Source organism: Dipodomys merriami, unplaced genomic scaffold (genome assembly GCF_024711535.1).
Source record: "Dipodomys merriami isolate MVZ:Mamm:240054 unplaced genomic scaffold, mDipMer1.0.p SCAF_11, whole genome shotgun sequence".
In the NCBI taxonomy this organism is placed as follows: domain Eukaryota; kingdom Metazoa; phylum Chordata; class Mammalia; order Rodentia; family Heteromyidae; genus Dipodomys; species Dipodomys merriami.
The window spans coordinates 20,613,904-20,634,232 of NW_027202382.1; the positions used below are offsets into that span (position 1 = coordinate 20,613,904).

General features: G+C 39.2%; 1 long non-coding RNA gene across 2 annotated transcripts; it reads right to left on the reverse strand.

Annotated features, from left to right (window-relative positions):
* Nucleotides 1–11,308: 11,308 nt before the first annotated feature.
* Nucleotides 11,309–20,257, reverse strand: LOC138819476 (uncharacterized). 2 transcript variants are annotated; one of them, XR_011369456.1, is made up of 3 exons: nucleotides 20,100–20,257; nucleotides 19,425–19,523; nucleotides 11,309–11,475 (listed from the first exon to the last, which is right to left on the reverse strand). It is a non-coding gene; the product is annotated as an uncharacterized lncRNA (long non-coding RNA). The 2 variants fall into 2 exon arrangements; XR_011369457.1 differs by lacking the exon at nucleotides 11,309–11,475 and adding an exon at nucleotides 14,651–14,704.
* Between the last annotated feature and the right edge of the window lie 72 nt (nucleotides 20,258–20,329).

Below are 20,329 nucleotides of genomic sequence, written 5' to 3' on the forward strand. Positions count from 1 at the left end.
CATCGGGCTGGTTTCAAACGGCCTCCTGAGTAGCTATGACTTTCTGCCAGGATTTTCACCATGCAGTGTTGTTGCCTTTTTCATTGCTTCTAATACTAGGTCAGTCTATGTAGGACATGGCTTAGTAAACGAAAAGAAGACCAATATTTCGAGACGTGAAAATTACATCAAATTTGAATTTGGGGGTCTTAAATTGTGCTGGGCCATAATTATAGTTTTCATATTATCTATACTATCACACAAGAAGAGTCGAAGTGGTTATGACAGAGATCTATAACCCACAAAGCCTGTAGGATTTAGTACTTGATTTCCCAGAACCTGGTCTGAAATGTCTGATCAATAGAAGGGGAAGCATTAAATCTAGCAAATGCTCATGTGATTTCTTCTTGTGTATATTAGTATGGTCGATACTGGATAGTAAGTTCCTTCTGAAGCTCACATCCATCAATCAAGCATGCACTTGTCCTCTATTCTTTCAACTAACTTTGAAAAAATTTTCTGACACAGAGTTAATACTATAGATAAAATGTGTTGCAGGTCTTGTACTTCAGAGATTTACCTTCAGGAATGTTGAACAGTCCTCAAGCCAGGTGACGGGAGAGCTGGATGAGGCATGGGAGGAACTTGAGAAGGCATTTTCATTTCTTGGATGACAAACTAGCAATCTGATACTTGGAAATCTAAGGATTGTTATAAACCTCAGTGGAATTCCAGTCTCTGGGCTCCAGTTGGTTTACTGTGCTCAATGTCCTCATCTATATAACAGAGATAGTGATATTTCTTTTATGGTCTTTTTGAGAAGTTTTCATGTGATAATGTAGACAGTACTCAGAACCATGTCTGTTGCTAATCAGGTGCTAATCCTTTTATTAACACTAAAATGTTGTACCCCCGTTGCAGGACCCCCACCAAGAAGACCACCGAGAGTCAGACATTCCGAAATGCAAAAGCAAGGCTTTATTCAGGCAGGCTGCAGCTCGGGCCTCGTCCTACACAGTGACTCAGGGGAGCTTAGGAGGAGAGCCCCGAGCTGAAATGTCACAGGGTTTATAAAGACAAAAACTACAAAGTTACAAAAGAAGGAGAAAAAAAAAAATCACAGACTGACAAATTTACAGCAACTAGAGGCGTCAGCAGGGCATTCCAAGGTGATAAGAGATAGTAGGGAGTTATCAAACTAGCTGGGTCTTAATGGGCCATCTGGACATTTCAGAGCAGTTAAAGCTTAGCAGGGAGTAATTGGTGGTCTGTTTATCTTGGGCCAGCTTGGTCATCTCCTGAAGTTTGTGGGGACCCAAGGCCAGCTATAGTACAAAGTGGGGCCTGACTTCAGAGTAGCTTTGTTCAAGTAATCTATGGTTTAGCAGTTTCAGCACAAACAAGACGGTTTCTGAAATTCAGGTGGGCCCAAGGTTAATGTGAGCAGCAGAAGGGTTACTGCTTTGAAACGAAACCATTTTTAACTCTTCAAAAACATCTTAACATTCAATAGCTGGTGGAAAGTTATCCATTTGTTTAACAAAAGTTTACTAAGAACCCGTTATGATGTGCTAGGCAGAGTCTGTGCTGTTCAGTCTGGGAGTGCTACCACCCAGACCTACTGAAATTTAAATAATTTAAAAATGAATTAGAATTTTAAAAATCAGTCACATTTCAAATACTCACTTGTGGTTAGTGACTACTGTGGTAGATAATTGCAGATATAGAATATTTCTATCAACACAGACATTTCTAGATGCCAGAGACTCAGCAGTGAACAAAAAGAAATCTTTGTCTTTAAGGAATTTATATTTGAGTGAACAATAGATAATAAAGAAATGCACATAATTTGTCAGGTGCTAATAAATATTTTGAGCAATGAATAATTTACTAAGACTTTCTATAATATTGTTCTGAGTATTTTCAATATAGTAAATCTTTTTATTTTTCAAGTCCTGGGGCTTGAACTCAAGGCCTGGGCATTGTCTGAACTTCTTTTGCTCAAGGCCAGCACTCTACCACTTGAGCAACAGCACCACTTCCAGCTTTTTCTGTGTATGTAGTACTAAGGAATTGAACCCAGGGCTTCATGCCTGCTAGGCACCCAAGCTAAGTAATTACCCAAGTCAGATTTCTTAGAAAGAGCTAGAAGTCAAACCTATATTACAGAGTCTGACTCCAGAGCTCAGTCTATTAGTCAACATGTAAAAATGGTAAAAATAAACAAGGATCATAAAGGAGGTAAAAGTTAAAGACTAACAGTAGGTACTACTATAATTGCTGCAATGATATTTTAACATCATTGCAAATCTGTCCAGAAATACTTACACTATTAAATTTTAAAAACGTTTATTTTTAAGTGTCTAGGTAGAATTAAGAAAAACAAGCAAGGCTTTTACCAGTAGGAAACCACTACTAATCTTAGGCCTTAAGATCAACATGAGGGAGCCTGATTAAAACCATAAAAGAGTAATTGTGAAGAGGAGGCCATTCTATGGGACCTGTTACCTTTAGTAAAATAAAGCAGTGAACCTATGATGAATCATCAAAGATTCTGCCATCTTATTTCCTACTGTCTCCCATTGGTTGAACCTAACCAGAAACTAGAAGGTAAGCCATTCACATATGTAAGTTGGTCAAGTATGTAGGGCACAGAGGAGTTTGGATGATTAGGAAGCAAAACAATCCATATTTCTCAAGTGACTATAATGCACCAATCAAGGCAACAGAATAGTGCATTACCTTTCTTGTCACTATGACCAAAATACTTAAGAGAACAACTTAAAGGGAAAGAGGATTGATCACTTTGACTCATTGTTTCAGAAGTTTGCTTCTGTCATGATGATCAGAGCATGGTAAAGCCAAAACAGATCCATCTTCACAAGTTGTTTATATCAAGCATTCTGTCACAGTGCCATAAAATTAACTAAAACACGTACCTAATAAATGATGAGGTGGGGGGGGGAGGAAGAGACGTCATGGATACTATCTGTAATAACTCTTAATGCTGTTATTTTCTTCCGAGGACAGTTGGATTTCTGTGCTAGTCCTCAGTTCATCTGCTTGGACTCAGATTTCAAACTGTATGTCTCCCCAGGCAGCAGCCATCTCTGTTGCTTTTTCCTCTGCTTTCCTCACCCTCCAGCGTCTGCTGTTTCTAGACTGGCTCCTGAGTGTCTTTCCTATATCTAAGTAACGGGGTGATCAACTAAGCAGTTGAATATAAACTATACCTGGGGTGGGGTCCTTCCTCTTGATGTTTCCTTGCTCCTGCAGTTCCTCCTCAAAGTTTCAAGGTGCTCACCTAGTTCCAGACTCTGTCCTGTAATACCTAAAACAAGTAAGTCTTCTGCTCTGAGTTGCCTAAAATGGGCACACTCAGACATAAAGAGAAATTAACAAATATATATCTCAAACCAGTGGAGTTGTAGCTATCGATTTCGTGTGTGTGTGTGTGTGTGTGTGTGTGTGTGTGTGTGTGTGTGTTGGGTATTGTCAAGTTGAGAGGGATTTCATAGTCAACCAGATTTGAGGACTCAGGATTTCTTTATACTCAAATTGTGAATCTGTTATTCTGCTACTTTCTTGCTCCCAGCATTCCTCCCTAACTTTTTAGCTGTCTTCCAGAACCATTACGTCCTCTGCCCCCTCATATCACATGCTCGTAAAGTGGTTTTCTACTTTGACAGCTGTAAAGATTGAAGAATTTGAAAGGCTTCCATTAGGGCTTCAATATGAAATGCGTCCCTAATGGTCATGCTCAGGCCCCAGCTGGCAGCACAGTTTAGGAAGGTTCTTGAAGCTTTAGGAGGCTGGGTCTTCTTGGAGAAAGTAGGTCACTGTGGGCATGCATTTGAAGGTTATACTGAGTCCACTGTGTTTCTCCTTTCTGTCTCTGTCTCTGTCTATCTCTGCCTCTGTCTCTCTCCCCCCTCTTGTTCCTATCCACCATGTGGTAAAGAACCTTTTCTACCACAGGCTCCTGTTGCCATGGTATTCTGTGCATGATTATGGGGTCAAGGAACTGTGGACTGAATTCTTTGAAATTATGAACAAAAAAAAAAAAATCTCTCCTGCCATAAATTGTCAAGTAGTCCATTATAGTAATGAAAAAGTTGACTAATATAGAATTTATCAAAAGAAATCTCTGCTCTAATATCTGCCTCTTGTAGATTGCTATTCTGTGGGTTTTTTTAAAAACATTTTTTGTTTAGATTTTGTAAGTCACCTATTTATTAAAGAGTTGATTCTATCAGTTCTTGCCACCATGAGCTGGAAACTAGAATTTCAATAAGTACGTTACTCTATTTTATGTCAAGCAAGCAGGATATGCAGATAATAATATTAACTGTATATTTTATAGCTCTTAAAAATTAGAATGGAAATTGCCATTTTAGTTTGGTTCCTTCAAACTAAAAATTCAAACATTTAAAAAAATACTGTTTACTTCTAATCATCCACATTCTATCACAAGGAAGTCTTCAAGAAACATAAGCTTTACTGACAATGATTATATAGAACCACATTAAAAATTTTTAGCATATCAATGTATTTGAGTATGGACAGTGAAACAGGCAAAGCTTCCAACCATTAGAAATCAAACACCAAGAATGATGATAGAAAATAGGTATGTTCCATGTAGAGCATATAGTTCTTTTTTTACATTACAACCTCCAATGTGTCTTAATCCTACACTTCCAGCATGTCTTTCTGGAAATAAGTCAGTGGTTATGCAATAATCTTCCAATGAAAGGAGAAAGAAGCCAATGATTGAATAAAAGACTTAAGGCAGATTGTTCTATTGGCCCTAAAACACAATAAAAGAACTACCTTTGAAATGCTACCATTACAGATTTGTGGCTCTAAAAGAAAGGTAAATATCACTGATGCTATGTTTTGAAAATAGAAGAACTTTAAGTAATGATAACAAGGTTCAATTAATTGATCAGAGTTTTCCTTAATAGTCAAAGAAGAGGATAATATTCTCAATTATCTTCATCAGTTGGAGTCACTTTATTTCCAGAGTCAGTCAAGAAATGATTTATCTTTACCAGCTGACAAGGCTGGGTTTGAAGGGTAAAGGAGGATGCAGCCTGCCCACATGCTGATGGGTATGTTGTAGAACAGGCTGTAGAAGAGTTTTGCATGTGATTTTTCTAATAGTGTAAATATATGGGCCAGTGGACTCCTGGAGTTCCAGCAGTCCTTGGCAAAGACTGCTGAAACTCCCAAAATGCTGGTAAAAATCATATTTATCATGAAATCATTGGAAGTTAAGCTTGCATGTTGATGTTGATTCAAAATAATAAAGCTCATGAGAAAAATATCTATATCTATCTATTTTTTTTGCTTTTAAATAATTACCAATAGTAAAATTGTATTTTAAAGATTAAAAAAAATCCCAACTTCTCAAAAAGCAAAACTTTACCTTTTTGTGTTACTATGTTGTATTTACACATGCATATGTTATTATTTGTGTGTATCAGGGAATAACTACTTGAAATAGTTATACAGTCCATTTATTCCTCAATTCTTCCATGTTCATTTTTTTTTTTGCAGTACTGAGATTTGAACTCAGGGCCTTGCACTTTCTAGGCAAGTACTCTGTTATTGAGCCATGCCTCCAGCACTTCCAGGTCTATTTTTTTAAATTCTTTTTTTTTTTGTCGGTTGTGGGGCTTGAACTCTGGGCTTGGGCGCTGTCCCTGTGCTCTTCAGCTCAAGGCGAGCACTCTATTGCTTGAGTCACAGTACCACTTCCCTGGTCTATTTTTTAAAACAAAAAGATATTATGTACAATCCTAAAAATTCTAACAATTTTAACAATTCTAAAAATAAAAGTTTGCATGCTAAAATTAATATACTTAAAAGCCTTTAATTCTCATTGATTATCTCACAAATATGCTTCTTTAGTGAGAGATAAATAATTTAGTTTGGAATCAAATCTAGGATCACATTTTGCATTTATTTGTCTTATCTCTTGAATCTCCTATAATCAGGAATTGTTTTTTACTTGTATAGTTTTTGTTAGTGTCTTACACACACACACACACACACACACACACACACACACACATACAAACACAAACATACATTTGTTACCTTATAGTTCTGCAGTTCAAATGTCCAAAATCAGTCTAAGTCAAGGTGTTAGCAGGGTTTTTGTTTCTGGATGTTCTGAGAAGAGAATCAGTGTTCTTGGTTTTTTTAGTTTCTAGAGCCTACACACATTCCTTGGCTCACTGACCTCCTTCCTTGTACTCCTTTGCCCCCATAGGTGGACCTGTTATTTCTAACTCTGGCGCCTCCTTCCTAGAAGGCAATTTGTGATTACCCTGGGCCCACCTGGATAATCCAGGATCATCCTTTCTCAGGATCCTTAATCTAATCACATTTGCAAAGTCTCTTTTACTACAGAAAGCTAATATTCACGGGTTGGAAGGATTAGATGGGGGGATGGTTATAATGGAAGATTAGACAGTTTAGTGTTCATGATCGAATATGTTTTTTGAAAGTTACTATAAAGCCTCTTGAGAAGAAGGTGGAAGGGAAAAGATGAAAAGGAGAAGATGATCATGATTGAGAAATTTAGAGACGTTCCACAAAGAAGGAAGATGGACAGGAATGGTTACTAATCATGATTTCTGGCTTGGCAACTTGCTCAGGACCTATTTCCTTTGCTTAATGGGGGTCAGGCAAAAGGAAAACTGCCTTTTTCTAGGTCTCCTTTCTCTTTAAATTTGGCAAAGCAAAGTTTATTGCCTCTAATCGGGAGACTATCATGAGAAAGAGTGAATACCGCTTTACTAAGTTCTTCCCCCAAGTATTGATTAAATACTTTCAAAGAATATATCCATCTCTACCTCTGTGGCTTTTTTTTTTTTCCTTTTGGGAGTGAGCAAACCTCAGATCCTTCATAACTTCCTGTACATAAAATAACTGAGGTACTACATGTGAAGTAGAAACTGAAGCTCTACAAGGAAATGATGGTGGTACATACCACGAGAAAGAAAAAAGTGAGAGAAGAGAAAGAAGAAAGGAAAAAGAAGGGAAGGAGGGAGGACAGAAGAGAGGGAAGACGGGAGGAAGGAAGAAAATGGATTTATTGCTAGGATCCTCAGTTGAAATGGCAGGACCTTATACTGTATGTATGGTATTCGTGGCCCACTGAACAAAGTTAGGTTCTTCTTAAGGTTTCACACTCGGCACCATACATGTTACCATAGCGATGATTATGTAGCATCAACAGATACATATACTCTGAAATTACCGGAGGTTCAGAATCTGAGCTGAGCTGAACCTGATGACCGAGAAATGGCAGAACTTGGGAACTGAAACAATTTTATAGAATAACCATGCAAAGGTCCTGAAGACTTCAATCTCATTGAACAAGACATCCCTGTTGCTCTCTATGTCATCAATCATAGGCAAAACCATTTTCATAAATATAGAATACAGTAATTCTTTATCAAAATTGTTACTTTACCAATACAGAAAATATTTCACTTGTACAAACTATGTGTTATGTGCTGGAAGAACCGTGGTTTTCTTCATTGGACACAGTAAAAAGTATCTCAATTGTTCATCTCTAAAAGAATCTGAAAGAACAGTGGTGCTATTGGTCCTTTCTTCTCTCAAGACCTCATCTAATCTTGTGAGTCTTTCCACTCAGAAAAGAGAAAAATCAAAATGTAGAGACATCTTGAATAAAAAAGACATTCCAACCTATTTGTGTATATGTGTGAGCATGAGTGTGTGTGTGTGTGTGTGTGTGTGTGTGTGTGTGTGCGTGCATACGTGCGCGCCAGTATTGTGAGTGCCAGAACTCAGGGCCTGGGTATTATCCCTTGTTTTTGTTTTTAACCTTTTGGTTAAGCATGGTACTCTTACTACTTAAACCATAGCTCCACTCTGGCCTTTCGCTGGTGAACTGGAGATAAGACTCCCATGGACTTTTCTACCACCAATGCCCAGCGCTCAACCTATTTTTTATTATGAGAAAACTTTGCTCAAAAAGAACTAACGTTCTGAATTTAGAAATATGACTTGAAAGAGGGACAAAGAGTGAACAAATGCAGCAGTGGTACTCACGAGACACTATATTGAAAATGAACTATACAACTTATGAATAGGGACAGGAAGGAAAAACTGAGAAAGGTAGAGAAGATGTGATATTGTCCAAAAAGAAATGCACTCTTTTTTTTTTTTTCGGTTGTTGGGCTTGAACTCTGGGCTTGGGTGCTACCCTCAGCTCTTCAGCTCAAGGCACATGCTCTATGGCTTGAGCCACAGGGCCACTTCCAGTTTTCTAGTGGTTTATTGGAGATAAGAGTCTCATGGACATTCCTGCCTGGGCTGGCTTTGAACCGTGACCCTCAGATCTCAGCCTCCTGAGTGGCTAGGATTACAGGCGTGAGCCACCGGCGCCAAGCTGTACTCATTTTTTACTTATGTAACTGTAATTCTTCTGTAAATCATCTTTATAATCAAAAGTTAAAAAAATATGACGATTTTAGGGCAAAAACCCTACCTCTGGAAGTCTCAATAGAACAGGCTCAGTTATCTATCCCAATTATACCAATCAAGAAAACAAATAGTAGTGAAGGGCAGAGAAAGTAGCTTTAATCATTGGGAAGAACAAAGAGGCTCAGTATCTGGGTTAGTCCAGTATCTAATTAATCATTCTCTCATTTATGATTCTGCCAGGTAGGTGGAGAAGCTATTACAACTAGCTTCACTTAAGGGGAGCTAGTTCCTCTGGTTCCTGTGAGATGATTGTTCTTGTTCTGGGGTGCAGCCTCAGTCTTGGTTATATAGTAATGGCTCCCATTTGGGAGTGATCTCATCCTGGGGTTATCTGTGTTTTGAGAGGGGTTATTTGTGCTTGAGGGTAGTTTTGGTCTCTTGTCATAAAGCTGTTGACAGATCATTTATAATTATCCTTCAATCCAAAGTAGCTGCAGAAGAGAGTGACTCAGGAAGAAACAGTTAGAGGCAAAATAGTCAGGGCAATGACTGAATTCTCCTTTCGTAATAGCCAGATCCCTTCACTCCAGTTAAAATGTTGACAGAAGAGCGTGGGAGGTAAGGACATTATTTCTCTCCTGGTTCTTGTCTCCAATCCAACCTCATGCTTTTTAGTGTTCAGCTCCAAAGAAATCTACAAGTCATCCCAGTGAGTTTTTTACCATGTAAAACCACATCAAGTTTCTCTCCCCCCAGCTAAAGGGTAAATGGACTACGTTGGGAATTTTCACCAAAAATTTCAGAGGGCTTTGGCCTGTGTTCCACAAGAACTACAATCCAGCTGGTTCAGCAATTTTTTTTTTTTTTTGTGGGTCGTGGGGCCTGAACTCTGGGGCTGGCCGCTGTCCCTCAGCTCTTCAGCTCAAGGCTAGTGCTCTACCACTTGAGCCACAGTGCTACTTCCGGCTTTTTCTGCTAATGTGGTGCTGAGGAATCTAACTCAGGACTTCATGCACGTAAGGCAAGCACTCTACCACTGAGCCACCTTCTTAGCCCATATTCATGTAATTTTGAATCATATACACAGGCATTGGTTTAGGTAAACTTGAATATAGCCTTGAGACTGGGTGTGCCTGTCCCAGCTAGTGTGTCTGCCTTTACCAAATGCTGCTCTTGTCTATTAAGGATATAAAACAGAGACCATTGATGGGCAGTGAGGAATTATGGAGTTACGTATTTGATGATTGCTTCTGCTGGGGTACATAGAGATATTCTGCTGGACAGGATGTGAACCTGTGCATGGGTTACAGAGCGTATGCTGGGGTAGCTGGTGTGAACCTTGTGCTCTTGATGTTATACTATATATTCTGTTTCTGAGCCAATGGACAAAGCTTCAATTAAATATGACCAACACTTGCCCTCATTACATTTTTTTGGAGGGGGAATGACTTTGCGAGGTACTGCCTAAGAATATGCTTCTTCATGTTTCCCATGTTTTGGAAACAAGGCTTTAGCTCTTCCCTGGGTGGAGATTTGACATTATAATCAAGTAAAGTTTGTCTCTTTGGTCACTGAAGCATCTTGATTATGTGGTAGCTTGTAGACTATTCTGAAAAACTAAGATGAGTTTTGAGGGTTCAGGGTAGATTGTAACCTTTCGAGGCTTCAGCATGAGAGAGTCCACTTTATGCTTTCCTAGGCTGTTGAGGTAGAGAAGGGGGTAGGGAAATTGGGGGAGAAGCCTTCACCCAGCTTTCCCATGGAAGCACCACCTCTAGTTCTAGCTGTTTGCTGATTAATAGGAGATACGTCTCTCTCAGATTAGCCTGCCTGACCTGGGTTCCAATCTCAGTTCTCAAATCTCAGCCTCCTAAGTACCTAGGATTATAAGCATGAGTCACCATCACCAAGCTTAACTGGGGTTGGGGGGAGGAGGTAGGAGGGGGAGAGACAGAGAGACAGAGAGAGACAGAGAGAGAGACAGACAGACAGACACAGATAGACAGAGGAGAGAGAGAGAGGGAGACAGAGAGAAGCAGACACAGACACACATACACATAAGGAAGGAGAGAGATTTCTTTAGAGTTTGACAATCCCAAGAATATGGTACCAACAACTGCTGGGATTCTTGTAGGACCTCAGGTTGTTCCATGCATGGCAGAAAAGCAAAACAGGAAAGCAACAGTATGGGAGAGCCTACAGAAGGGAAGCTTTCTTGCTTTGCAACTAGTTTCCAAGGTAACCAATCCAATTTCACAAGTTAAGATCTGTGATTGGCTTCTGAAGGTGATGGCCTTATGATGTAATCACCTGTCCTATGACAAAGTCCCATCACTTTCAATTCTTTTAGTACATGGAGGCCCAAGTTTCCATCATACCATACTTTGTGGGACAAAGTGTGTGTGTGTGTGTGTGTGTGTGTGTGTGTGTGTGTGTGTGTGTGTGTGTGTGTGTGTGTGTGTGTGTGTGTGTGTGTGACATTTTTGGTTGTTACAGGCTGGAAAGGAATCAAAGGGAATCAGATAACACCTATCTTATGCTGCTGTCTGAACTGAGTTTAGAAATACCAATCAGAGGTAGAATGGAATAGACTAAATTAGTTGGTCAGGCTTGTGCTCTTGTGTTTTCATTAGTACTTTATAATTTATAGAGAATTCCCACAAATGGCTACAGACACTTCCACTAGATTGTTTCTGGTTTTAGTGGCTACATGGAGTTCCTTATAGACATGGTATAATTTATTTAAATATACTCTAAGAAAATTAACAAGTAATGCTACAATCAACATTTTTGAGCAGTCATATTTATACAAGTATTTCATTCCATTCTCTTTAGAACTATAACTAGACCTGTAATGGCTGGATCATTAAGTGTGACACATTTGAAGTGTGGTGCAAATTAGTAAATTGAGAATTATTTTCAAAATTGGATAGTCTTCACAAGAAGAAAAAGTACAAAACAAGATGTTCTCAGTACTGCAGAGATATTTTCCAGTTAGCAGCTTGAAACCACTCATCTTTTGCTGTAACACTAAATGTTAAGATAACATTTCATTAGAAGAGCAGAATTAATCACCATCAAGAAATAATAAAGTTCAAAGTAACTGATATGCAAATTACTACTAGTTTATTAGGACTGATTGTACAGATACATTAAAACATATTCTACTTCATGAGAATGTACAAATATGATATATCAACAAAATAAATAGTCCAAGTATAGTGGCACATGCCTATTTTAACACCTAGCAGGCTGAGGTAGGTGGATGACGAGTTTAAGGCCAACCTGTGTTATACTGTGAAACCCTGCCTCAAAAAGCAAAACAAACATTTCTTTTGGTATAGTGAGGATTGAACTCAGAGAGTCTTTTGCTTGCTAGGCAAATGCTCTACCACTTGAGCCACATCCTAGTAAAAATATTTTTTAATAAAGAACAAAAGATTACATTTCATTCATAGAGTATCAGATTAATAAAAATGTGCACAGGAAGCTAGTCTAGGTTAAATGAATATCTGAAATGTCAATGCAGTGTCAAAATATTTTCCATGGGTTGGGTATACTCAAGTAAAAATATCTTTCTCTCTGTACTTATATTCCTGTTTCCTTGGCATTCAATTACTCTTACAACCTTTTCAACAATAAGCTGCAAATGAATCTAGCTTTTAGGCTGATGCATAAAATATCATTTAAGGTTTTAGTCCAATAGGAGGGACATATATGTGACTTAGTCCATTATTCCAAAATGAAGATTCCTAACTAGAACAATATTTGAGAATTAATAATAGGAAAAAAGATTTCAGGAAAACCCCAAACTCCCTCAGAATTGTTCCAAATAAGATATGTGTCCTACTTTATAAATGCCTTCATCAAAAGATATGTCCTCCTGTGGTAAAAATCAAGCTTCAGTGAGATGCCTGCAAGGAATAACTTGAATTCACAACATATCAACATGTGTATTTAAAGTCAAAGTGTTTCCTGAAGTGAAGACAGTGAGAAGACAGAACTAGCTGAGTGCTGCAGGCATTGGGGATTGATGGAGATGACAGTTTACCAGCAAGGACCTTTACAGAAGCTGAGATGCTGGAGGTAGTATTTGCTCATTTCACAGTCTTGGAGCTAACTACATCAATCATCAATGCAATAAAGTTTTTTCTTAAGTGGAGAAAGGGCGGTTGTTAGAGAGGATCTCAAACATTCATTAGTTCTAGGCTATACACTACTACTGTTAAGAACTCTTTTCATCTGGGATTTGGTCACATGCCACAGGTACCAGAAGTTCATATCTATAAGCATTGGCATAAAGTGGATAAGAATGTATCTATAACTGGTTAGAGTCAATACATGTTTAAATTGAGATTTACCATTATAACAGATGATACTGATTTTGATTCATTTTTACTGCTCTCAGAACAATTTGAAATATATGGAAAGAAATGACTAGATATAAGAAATAATCATGAATCTTTTATATGCACATATAAAAATAGAACAATGAAATGTGTTGAAATTGTTTCAAGAAGTGGGGAGGGACAAGAAGAGAGGAGAATGGAGAAGATAAGTTTCATCTAGGTGCATTATATGTTTGTATAGAAATGTCAAAAGGAAACTTCCCCTTCTACACTAATGTATACTAATAAAAATAGAAATAACCAGGAGCCCCGAAACACAGTACACATATAATTAATGCATGTTGTACAAACTGAATGTATAATGTCCTTTTTAAAGGAAAACAAATTTCTTTTGGCTCTCTGTGTTTACTTAAATTATTTTTATTATAATGTTAGTGAAAATGTATAAACATGAACTTGATATAAATACATTATGTTCATACTGCTATATAAGCCAAAACCTACTTACAGATTAATTAGAATGATAATTGGTGCTATTTTGCTGAAATGAAGACACAATTTGCTATCTGAGTACAGTATGATAAGCATGTATTCAGCTGCTGGTGGCGTATACCTATAATCCTGGCTATTCAGGAGGCTGAGATCTGAAGATTGTGGTTTAAAGCCAGTCCATGCAAGAAAATCCATAAGACTCTCATCTCTTAACTACCCAAAAAGCTGGATGTGGAATAGTGGTTCAAGTGGTAGAGCATTAGCCTGAAGCAAAAAAAAAAGCTTAAGGAGAGTGCCCAGGCTCTGAGTTCAAGCTCCAGGACACACACACACACACACACACACACACACACACACACACACACACACACACACACACACACACACACACACACACACACACACACACACACACACACACACAGAGTAATATACTGTTCAAGTGGTAGAGCATTAGCCTGAAGCAAAAAAAAAAAAAGCTTAAGGAGAGTGCCCAGGCTCTGAGTTCAAGCTCCAGGACACACACACACACACACACACACACACACACACACACACACACACACACACACACACACACACACACACACACACACACACACACACACACACACACACACACACACAGAGTAATATACTGTGATAACAGTCTTTAGAGTTCAGTGATCTACTTCAAATTCTTCACTGGCCATCGGGAAGGGTGCTTGATTTCTATCCATGTGTGTTCCCACAGGACACCTGTAAACTCTAAGGCTAAGGGAGACAGTGCCTAGAAACCTACTTAGGGGCTGCTGTTACAGGTCTGTAATCAGACGAAATGAACTAAAGGAGAACAATTTACCAGAATTGAGATAATGAGACCATATACCTCCCATGTCTTCTTCAGATCAATCTAGCTCTCAATGGTCTGGAAATCCTTTTTAAGTAGCTTCTGGAATTTCAAATGAGTCAGAAATAAAATGGATGCCAACGTTGGAGACAGACAGTTTTCTTTCAGCCCTCTTCATATTGGGGCTAGTCATTTCTTACTTTGGCTGTGTGAGAAGGGTTCTCTAATTAGCCTTCAGCCTTGATTATGGCTAGTCTTGATCTTTGTCCACTGTGTCTATGAAAACCTACACTTTCCTTTATGAAGTTTGAAAAGTGCAATTAAGCTGAAATCCAGTCTTTGGATTTTAGATGATTCAGCTTGTTTTCTGAAATATGATCATGCCACATTGCTAGAAATGAACATTTCAAATGTTAATCTTTGTACTTCTTCTCTATACCTATCACCCCAAAGCTTGTCAAATATAAGCTTTCCAGGATGCTGGTGTTAATAAGATAGAACAATGGATTTACTTAGAACTCACAGTGACAACATGGCTCCTGCTTCTCAAAGTCCATCTTTTATTAAGGGTCTTAGCCAGGGTGAATGACTAGGGAAAATGAAAATGACGAAAATGGTAGAAATCTAAATATAGAATGTCACATGGTATAAGCATATAACTGATTAAGTCTATGACTATAACACAGCCACTTCTCAGATTTTTAGAAGGCCATTATGTGAGCAGGGACATCGATACAATTTGTGACTACGCATCAGCTCTCAGGATTCCATAGACCTGCTACGACTGTGCCTTCACTCTTCCAGGCCATCCTGACAAGCTATGTCAGAAGCGTAGACATTCGTATGTCTTTCCTCAATGCCAGAATTTCTCGGATAATGACAAATACACAAATGATGTCAATTTTATTGGCATTAATTAGCCACATTCTATAGAGATCACTTGACAGCTGCAGCCATTGACAAAACAGATTATTCCAAACTTAATCACGACTATTAACTCTCCCCTCACACCATACACAATAATATAAAGTTCACAAGGTAACTGGGACCATAGGGTTCAAAGAGGCTTTGCCTAATATAAGAGCAGAGAATGGATACAGATGCAAAGAGAGTCCCTGCAGGGACTCCTTGAATCTCAGCGGTTAAGTGGTGGGGAGCTCAAGGATGGTTGGCATACAGAGCTGCTTTCAGACATAGAGTTGAGTCAGAGTATGGATCTAATTCTAGGGCTTTACTGGATCTAGGATGGTGACAATTCCAGTGGGTCACATCAACCAGGGGATGAAGCTGAGCCGAGGTGCTAGAGACACAGATGGGAGCTCATCACCTTTTGATTGTTGATGCATAATGCAACAGAGGGTCTAATGACTGGTCTGTATGTGCCACTATACCTCAGGGCCAGGAGTCCCTCCTTTTATATAATTCAGGGGAGGGAGTCTGCATTAATCATGAGTCCTCAATAAGTTCATGCCTGGTGTTTCTGATGTGATTTTATATATCAAATTGATTTGTTTTGATGTAATTGCCTATTGGCACAAATAAAGTGTTATCAATTTTTGCCTCATGGTTTGCTGACTGATGGTAGTTATTTACTTGCATACATAAAATGTAAAGGCATTCTTGTGGAATTGATGGCATAGGTTAAAACTATTGCTTTATAAAATGGAGTCAAGGCTAGAAATAGTCTAAAAGCTGCTGTCGTAGAAAAGAAGGGTGGAGCATAGGGTAGCATAGTGGGCCAGGTTATCTGGGGAGATGGAGAAAGGTGTGGTGAGTGGCTATAAGGTATGGAAAGCACAGAACAAGAGTAGGAGGCCGGTTTCTGTAGAGCAATCTTTTTTTTTCTTTTTCTTTTCTTGTCGGTCATGGGACTTGAATTCTGGGCCTGGGCACTATCCCTCAGCTCTTCAGCTCAAGGCTAGATGTCTATCACTTGAGCCACAGCACCATTTCCAGTTTTCTGAGTGGCTTATTGGAGATAAGAGTCTCACAAACTTTCGTGCCCGGGCTGGCTTTGAACCAGGATGCTCAGATCTCAGCCTCCTGAATAGCTAGGATTACAGGCATGAGCCAGCAGCACCCAGCTTGTAGAGTACTCCTAAGTGGAGCTGGACACCATCACCTGGAGCAGTGTTCCTTAAATCTATGCAAATAGGAAGCATAATGTAATAGGAAAAATTTGTATTTCCTGAGAGATTTACTCTGGAGATTTGGTGTCTAAAGCAAGGACGAATGGAATCTGTGTGTTTCCGTTTAACAAGTGATGTTATGATAGGAACAACAGAACTTGTCTAAAAATAGAGCTTCCAGAATTATGTTTAGTATACAATTAACTCTCAGGGAATGTTGGAGCCCATGGAGATAGAGATCAACAGGAGAATTTTTGCAGGAAACAGAAAAAAAAAGGTGAGTAAGATTTCCCAAATCTTACTGTGTTCTTTGTGAGAGCATTAAATGCACAAAGTCATATGGCATGGCCCATGAATAAAGGAGGCACTGTGGAGGGAGGTGTGTCACCTGCTGACACCTTGTGGCAGAACTGTGTAATAAAGACAGTCTGGAAGTCAAATGCTGGAGTCCTAAAACAAATATTAAGTACCTCAGAAAAATTACTTGAAATTGCAACCTACTTTCTCCTCAAAGAGGAGGTTATTGCTATTTGGCTTAAATGATAAGGTTGGAATAAGCAATGACAGCTTTAAAAGAAAAGGGAAATCAAATATGAACTCTTGCTCATGCTGTTCTTCCATTTGTGTGAGTGGAAGATTTATCCTAAGGTTCTTTTTCTCTTTATTAAGGTGATAAGTAGGTGGAAGGTGCTTAGAAATGAGGAATGTGGTCAGTGGGAGGATTCTCTGCTACCTTTCCTTTCATCTATTCCACTTGCCCAGTTCTGTAAGGAAAAGCTACCTTTGGATCAGTACAAGTTACTGTAGAGTCAGATAGCTGAGGCTTTCAGAAAAGATATCACAATTCACTGGAGAAAGTAATTATCTACCCTTACAGTTAATTTTATGTGTCAATGGCTGGAGCATGTTTCTGTGAAGTATGCTTTGGATTGAAATTAACATTTAAATTGGTGATGTAAAGCACATTGTGGCAAGGACTCATCCAATCCATTGAAGTTATTAATAGAACAATGTCTGACACCCCTTTCTCCCTGAGCAAGAAGGAATTCCTCCAGACCTCCTTTGAGTGACAACTGCAACTCATCCCTGGGTGTGTTACCCTATCTGAAAATTGTAAATTTATCAAATCACCACAATCAATTCCATGCATATAGAAATAAATACACCCACACATAAACACAGATATGTATACACACACATACACATCAACACACATACCGTATTGGTTTTGTTCTCTAGAGAACACTGACACACAGAAGAAGGCCTGAGATGACTGCTTGGGACTTTTGAAAAAGATAACTGCACTGGTAGATGGAAATTACAGTTACTACATGGTGAGAATTAACGGTTTCTAGAAAGTCTTGGTCTTGTTCAATAGCACCCTGAATTGTGGATTGAAATTAGGGGTGACCTAACTCAGTTGATCTGGCTCTATTTCCCTGAACCCTCTTGGTTTTGCCCACTGTTATGAGAGAGCTATGTCAGAAACATAAATGAAAATTATTATGTTCCTCAGTGTCAGAATTAATTCACAAAGGGGCAGGGTCGTGACAAGTTTGACATTTGTTGATGCTTGACTTAGATACACTGGAGGTCTGATGACAGATCAGATCTGTGTATGCTGCTGTGTCCCAGTGCCAGGTATCTCTCCTTTTCTATAGTTCAGGTGAGGCATTTGACTAAGTGACTGGCCTAGTGTATCTGGTAAGTTCATGCCTGATGTTTCTGATATATTTTGATATATTTGTCAGCATCATTGTTTATTGGAACATTATGTATCAGTTTGGGCCTCATGGTGTACTGAAAGATGGCAGTTGTTCTCTTGTACAAATAAAATGTAAAACCATTATGTTTCAATATTTATTCTCAAGATGGAATAGCTTAGGCTTAAAAATACTGCTTTATAAAAGGAATGAGTCAAAGCTAGGTACAACCAGATCAATGTTTTTGTTTTTAATCTAAAAACAGAACAGAGCTTCTGTTCTACCCATCCTGGAGTAACCTAGAGCAGGCCCAGCCTGTCCCCTCTCCTGCCACCTGACCTGTGTGTTGGCTCCATTTTTAACAATGGTAGCAAACACGTGCCACAGTTTCAGGCAAAAACTCTGGAAGAAAACTGCCCTGACCTAATATCCCAAGAGATTTACTCCAATCAAAGTGAATAACACTATAATTAGAACTATGATTTGGGGGGATAAACCTATTTATATTGAGACAATCCTTGGAGCTTCCTAATACATAACCAAAGGGGCTTCATGGACACATTAGTAAAAATTTTAATCTATTCTAAAGAAAAAAGGTAAGAAAGGAAGTATGGGTGGTATGTAACCAAAGTGCCCACTGGACAGGTAAGGAATAGTGGAGATCATGGTACCTGGAAATAAGATGATCAATGGATGAAAAAGGAAGTGGCTACTCTTGTCTAAGTAATATGACCATGCAAGCTTCAATCATGCTAGATTGTCAACATTTTTGAGAAAAGTTAATTAGCTTGGATTTTTAATTTAAAATATCCTTATTTGAAACTCTAGTAATCAAGTTACTGTTTTTAACCATATGGAGTGTCCAGTACTGTCCAAAGTTAAACACAGAAGGTCTGCTGGCAAAATACAACCTGTGAACATCTAGTTTACAAACATGAGGCTGGAAGAATGACTCTGCTTGCCATCCAGTGGGTACAGGGCTTGCCAAGGGTAAAGCAACTCAAGGATGGAGATCAGAAAATGAATGTTATTGTCTTATACTAACGATAGATTTTTCAACAAGTAGACACCAAATAGTTCTCAGTCTTCTGCTTCACCGAATGGAAGGAATTTGGGTTTCATTTAAGAGCCAATTAATTTTTACCTGGTTCCATGCATTACCACAGAACTTTTGTCTTCTGTTGTTCATCTTTTGCACACACATCTAAGAACTAGTAGGTACCTATCAAATATACCTTCTTTTTCTTTCCTTAGGCACAGCCCATCATTCCTTTATTTCTGGGCTCTTATCTGATGACATTAGTTAGTTGTCTACCATTTGGGGCGGCATACATTCTTTTACTCACAAGTTAGTTCAATGACCTTTCTATCATTAAAATCCAGACATTTAGTTTAACTGACTGGGAAATGGCTAACTTGTTTTTAAATTTCATGCTTAATTAGCTTAATATAGAGATAATATTGTGTAGAGACTCACTACTCATTGACTTGCACGACTTATCTTTTCTTGGTCAATTTCTTGTCTACTTCTAAAGCACCGGAGATGTAGCTGTCAATCTTGTTTGCAGGCTGCAACCTGAAGGGTGAAAATAAGATGGGATAAAGGCTTTTCTATTTTTCACTTGTTTTTAAATTGTAAAGGTGATGTACGGAGGGATGACAGCTACCTAAGTCAGTTAATGAGTACATTTATTTGAAGTGTCACTTCCTCCCTCATTTTCTCCCATTTTTTCCTCCTCCCGACGCCCCCTCCTCCTCCCAAGTTGGATAGTTCATTTCCAAAGTAGTGTCCAGTGAGTATGACTGCTCTGTTAGTTCACCCTTTGTGCCCCTATTTCTGGGCTGGGATAAGGGCTTTTTGTCCAGGCCCCGCCCTAGAGGGACTATCACTCCCCAGATGGGTGTAACGTGGAGGCAGCACTAAACACAGTTCCCTTAAAAAGCAACCCCCAACACCTAAACCCATGAAATCCCCCAGCTTTTCTCCAAACTCTCCGTTCTAGCAAGAAGGGGGCTGGCATTTCCTCCAGGTGTCAGTCTCCGCGACAGGCTTGGGGCCCCGAGATGGACAGGCGCTCCCGCCAATCGGCAGTCTAAACGAGCTTCGGGAAGCCCAGAGCAGGTGGCCCAACGGAACGCTTGATGTCAATACTCGCACTAATCCAAGTCAGGCTGCTGTGTTTTCTTTTTAACTTATCAAGGCAAGGGCTCGCAGTCCGGCCGCAGCGAGACCCGGTTACTCTCGGTGGTCTCAGCAAAGAGATGCTCACTCACCACCCGGGGCCTCTCTCCCGCCCCAGTGTGGCCGGAGACTGGGCACATCCTTAGCTCGCTCGGCGCCCTCACTTTACGTCACTTCCGCCCGGCTGGATCTCAGTTCAC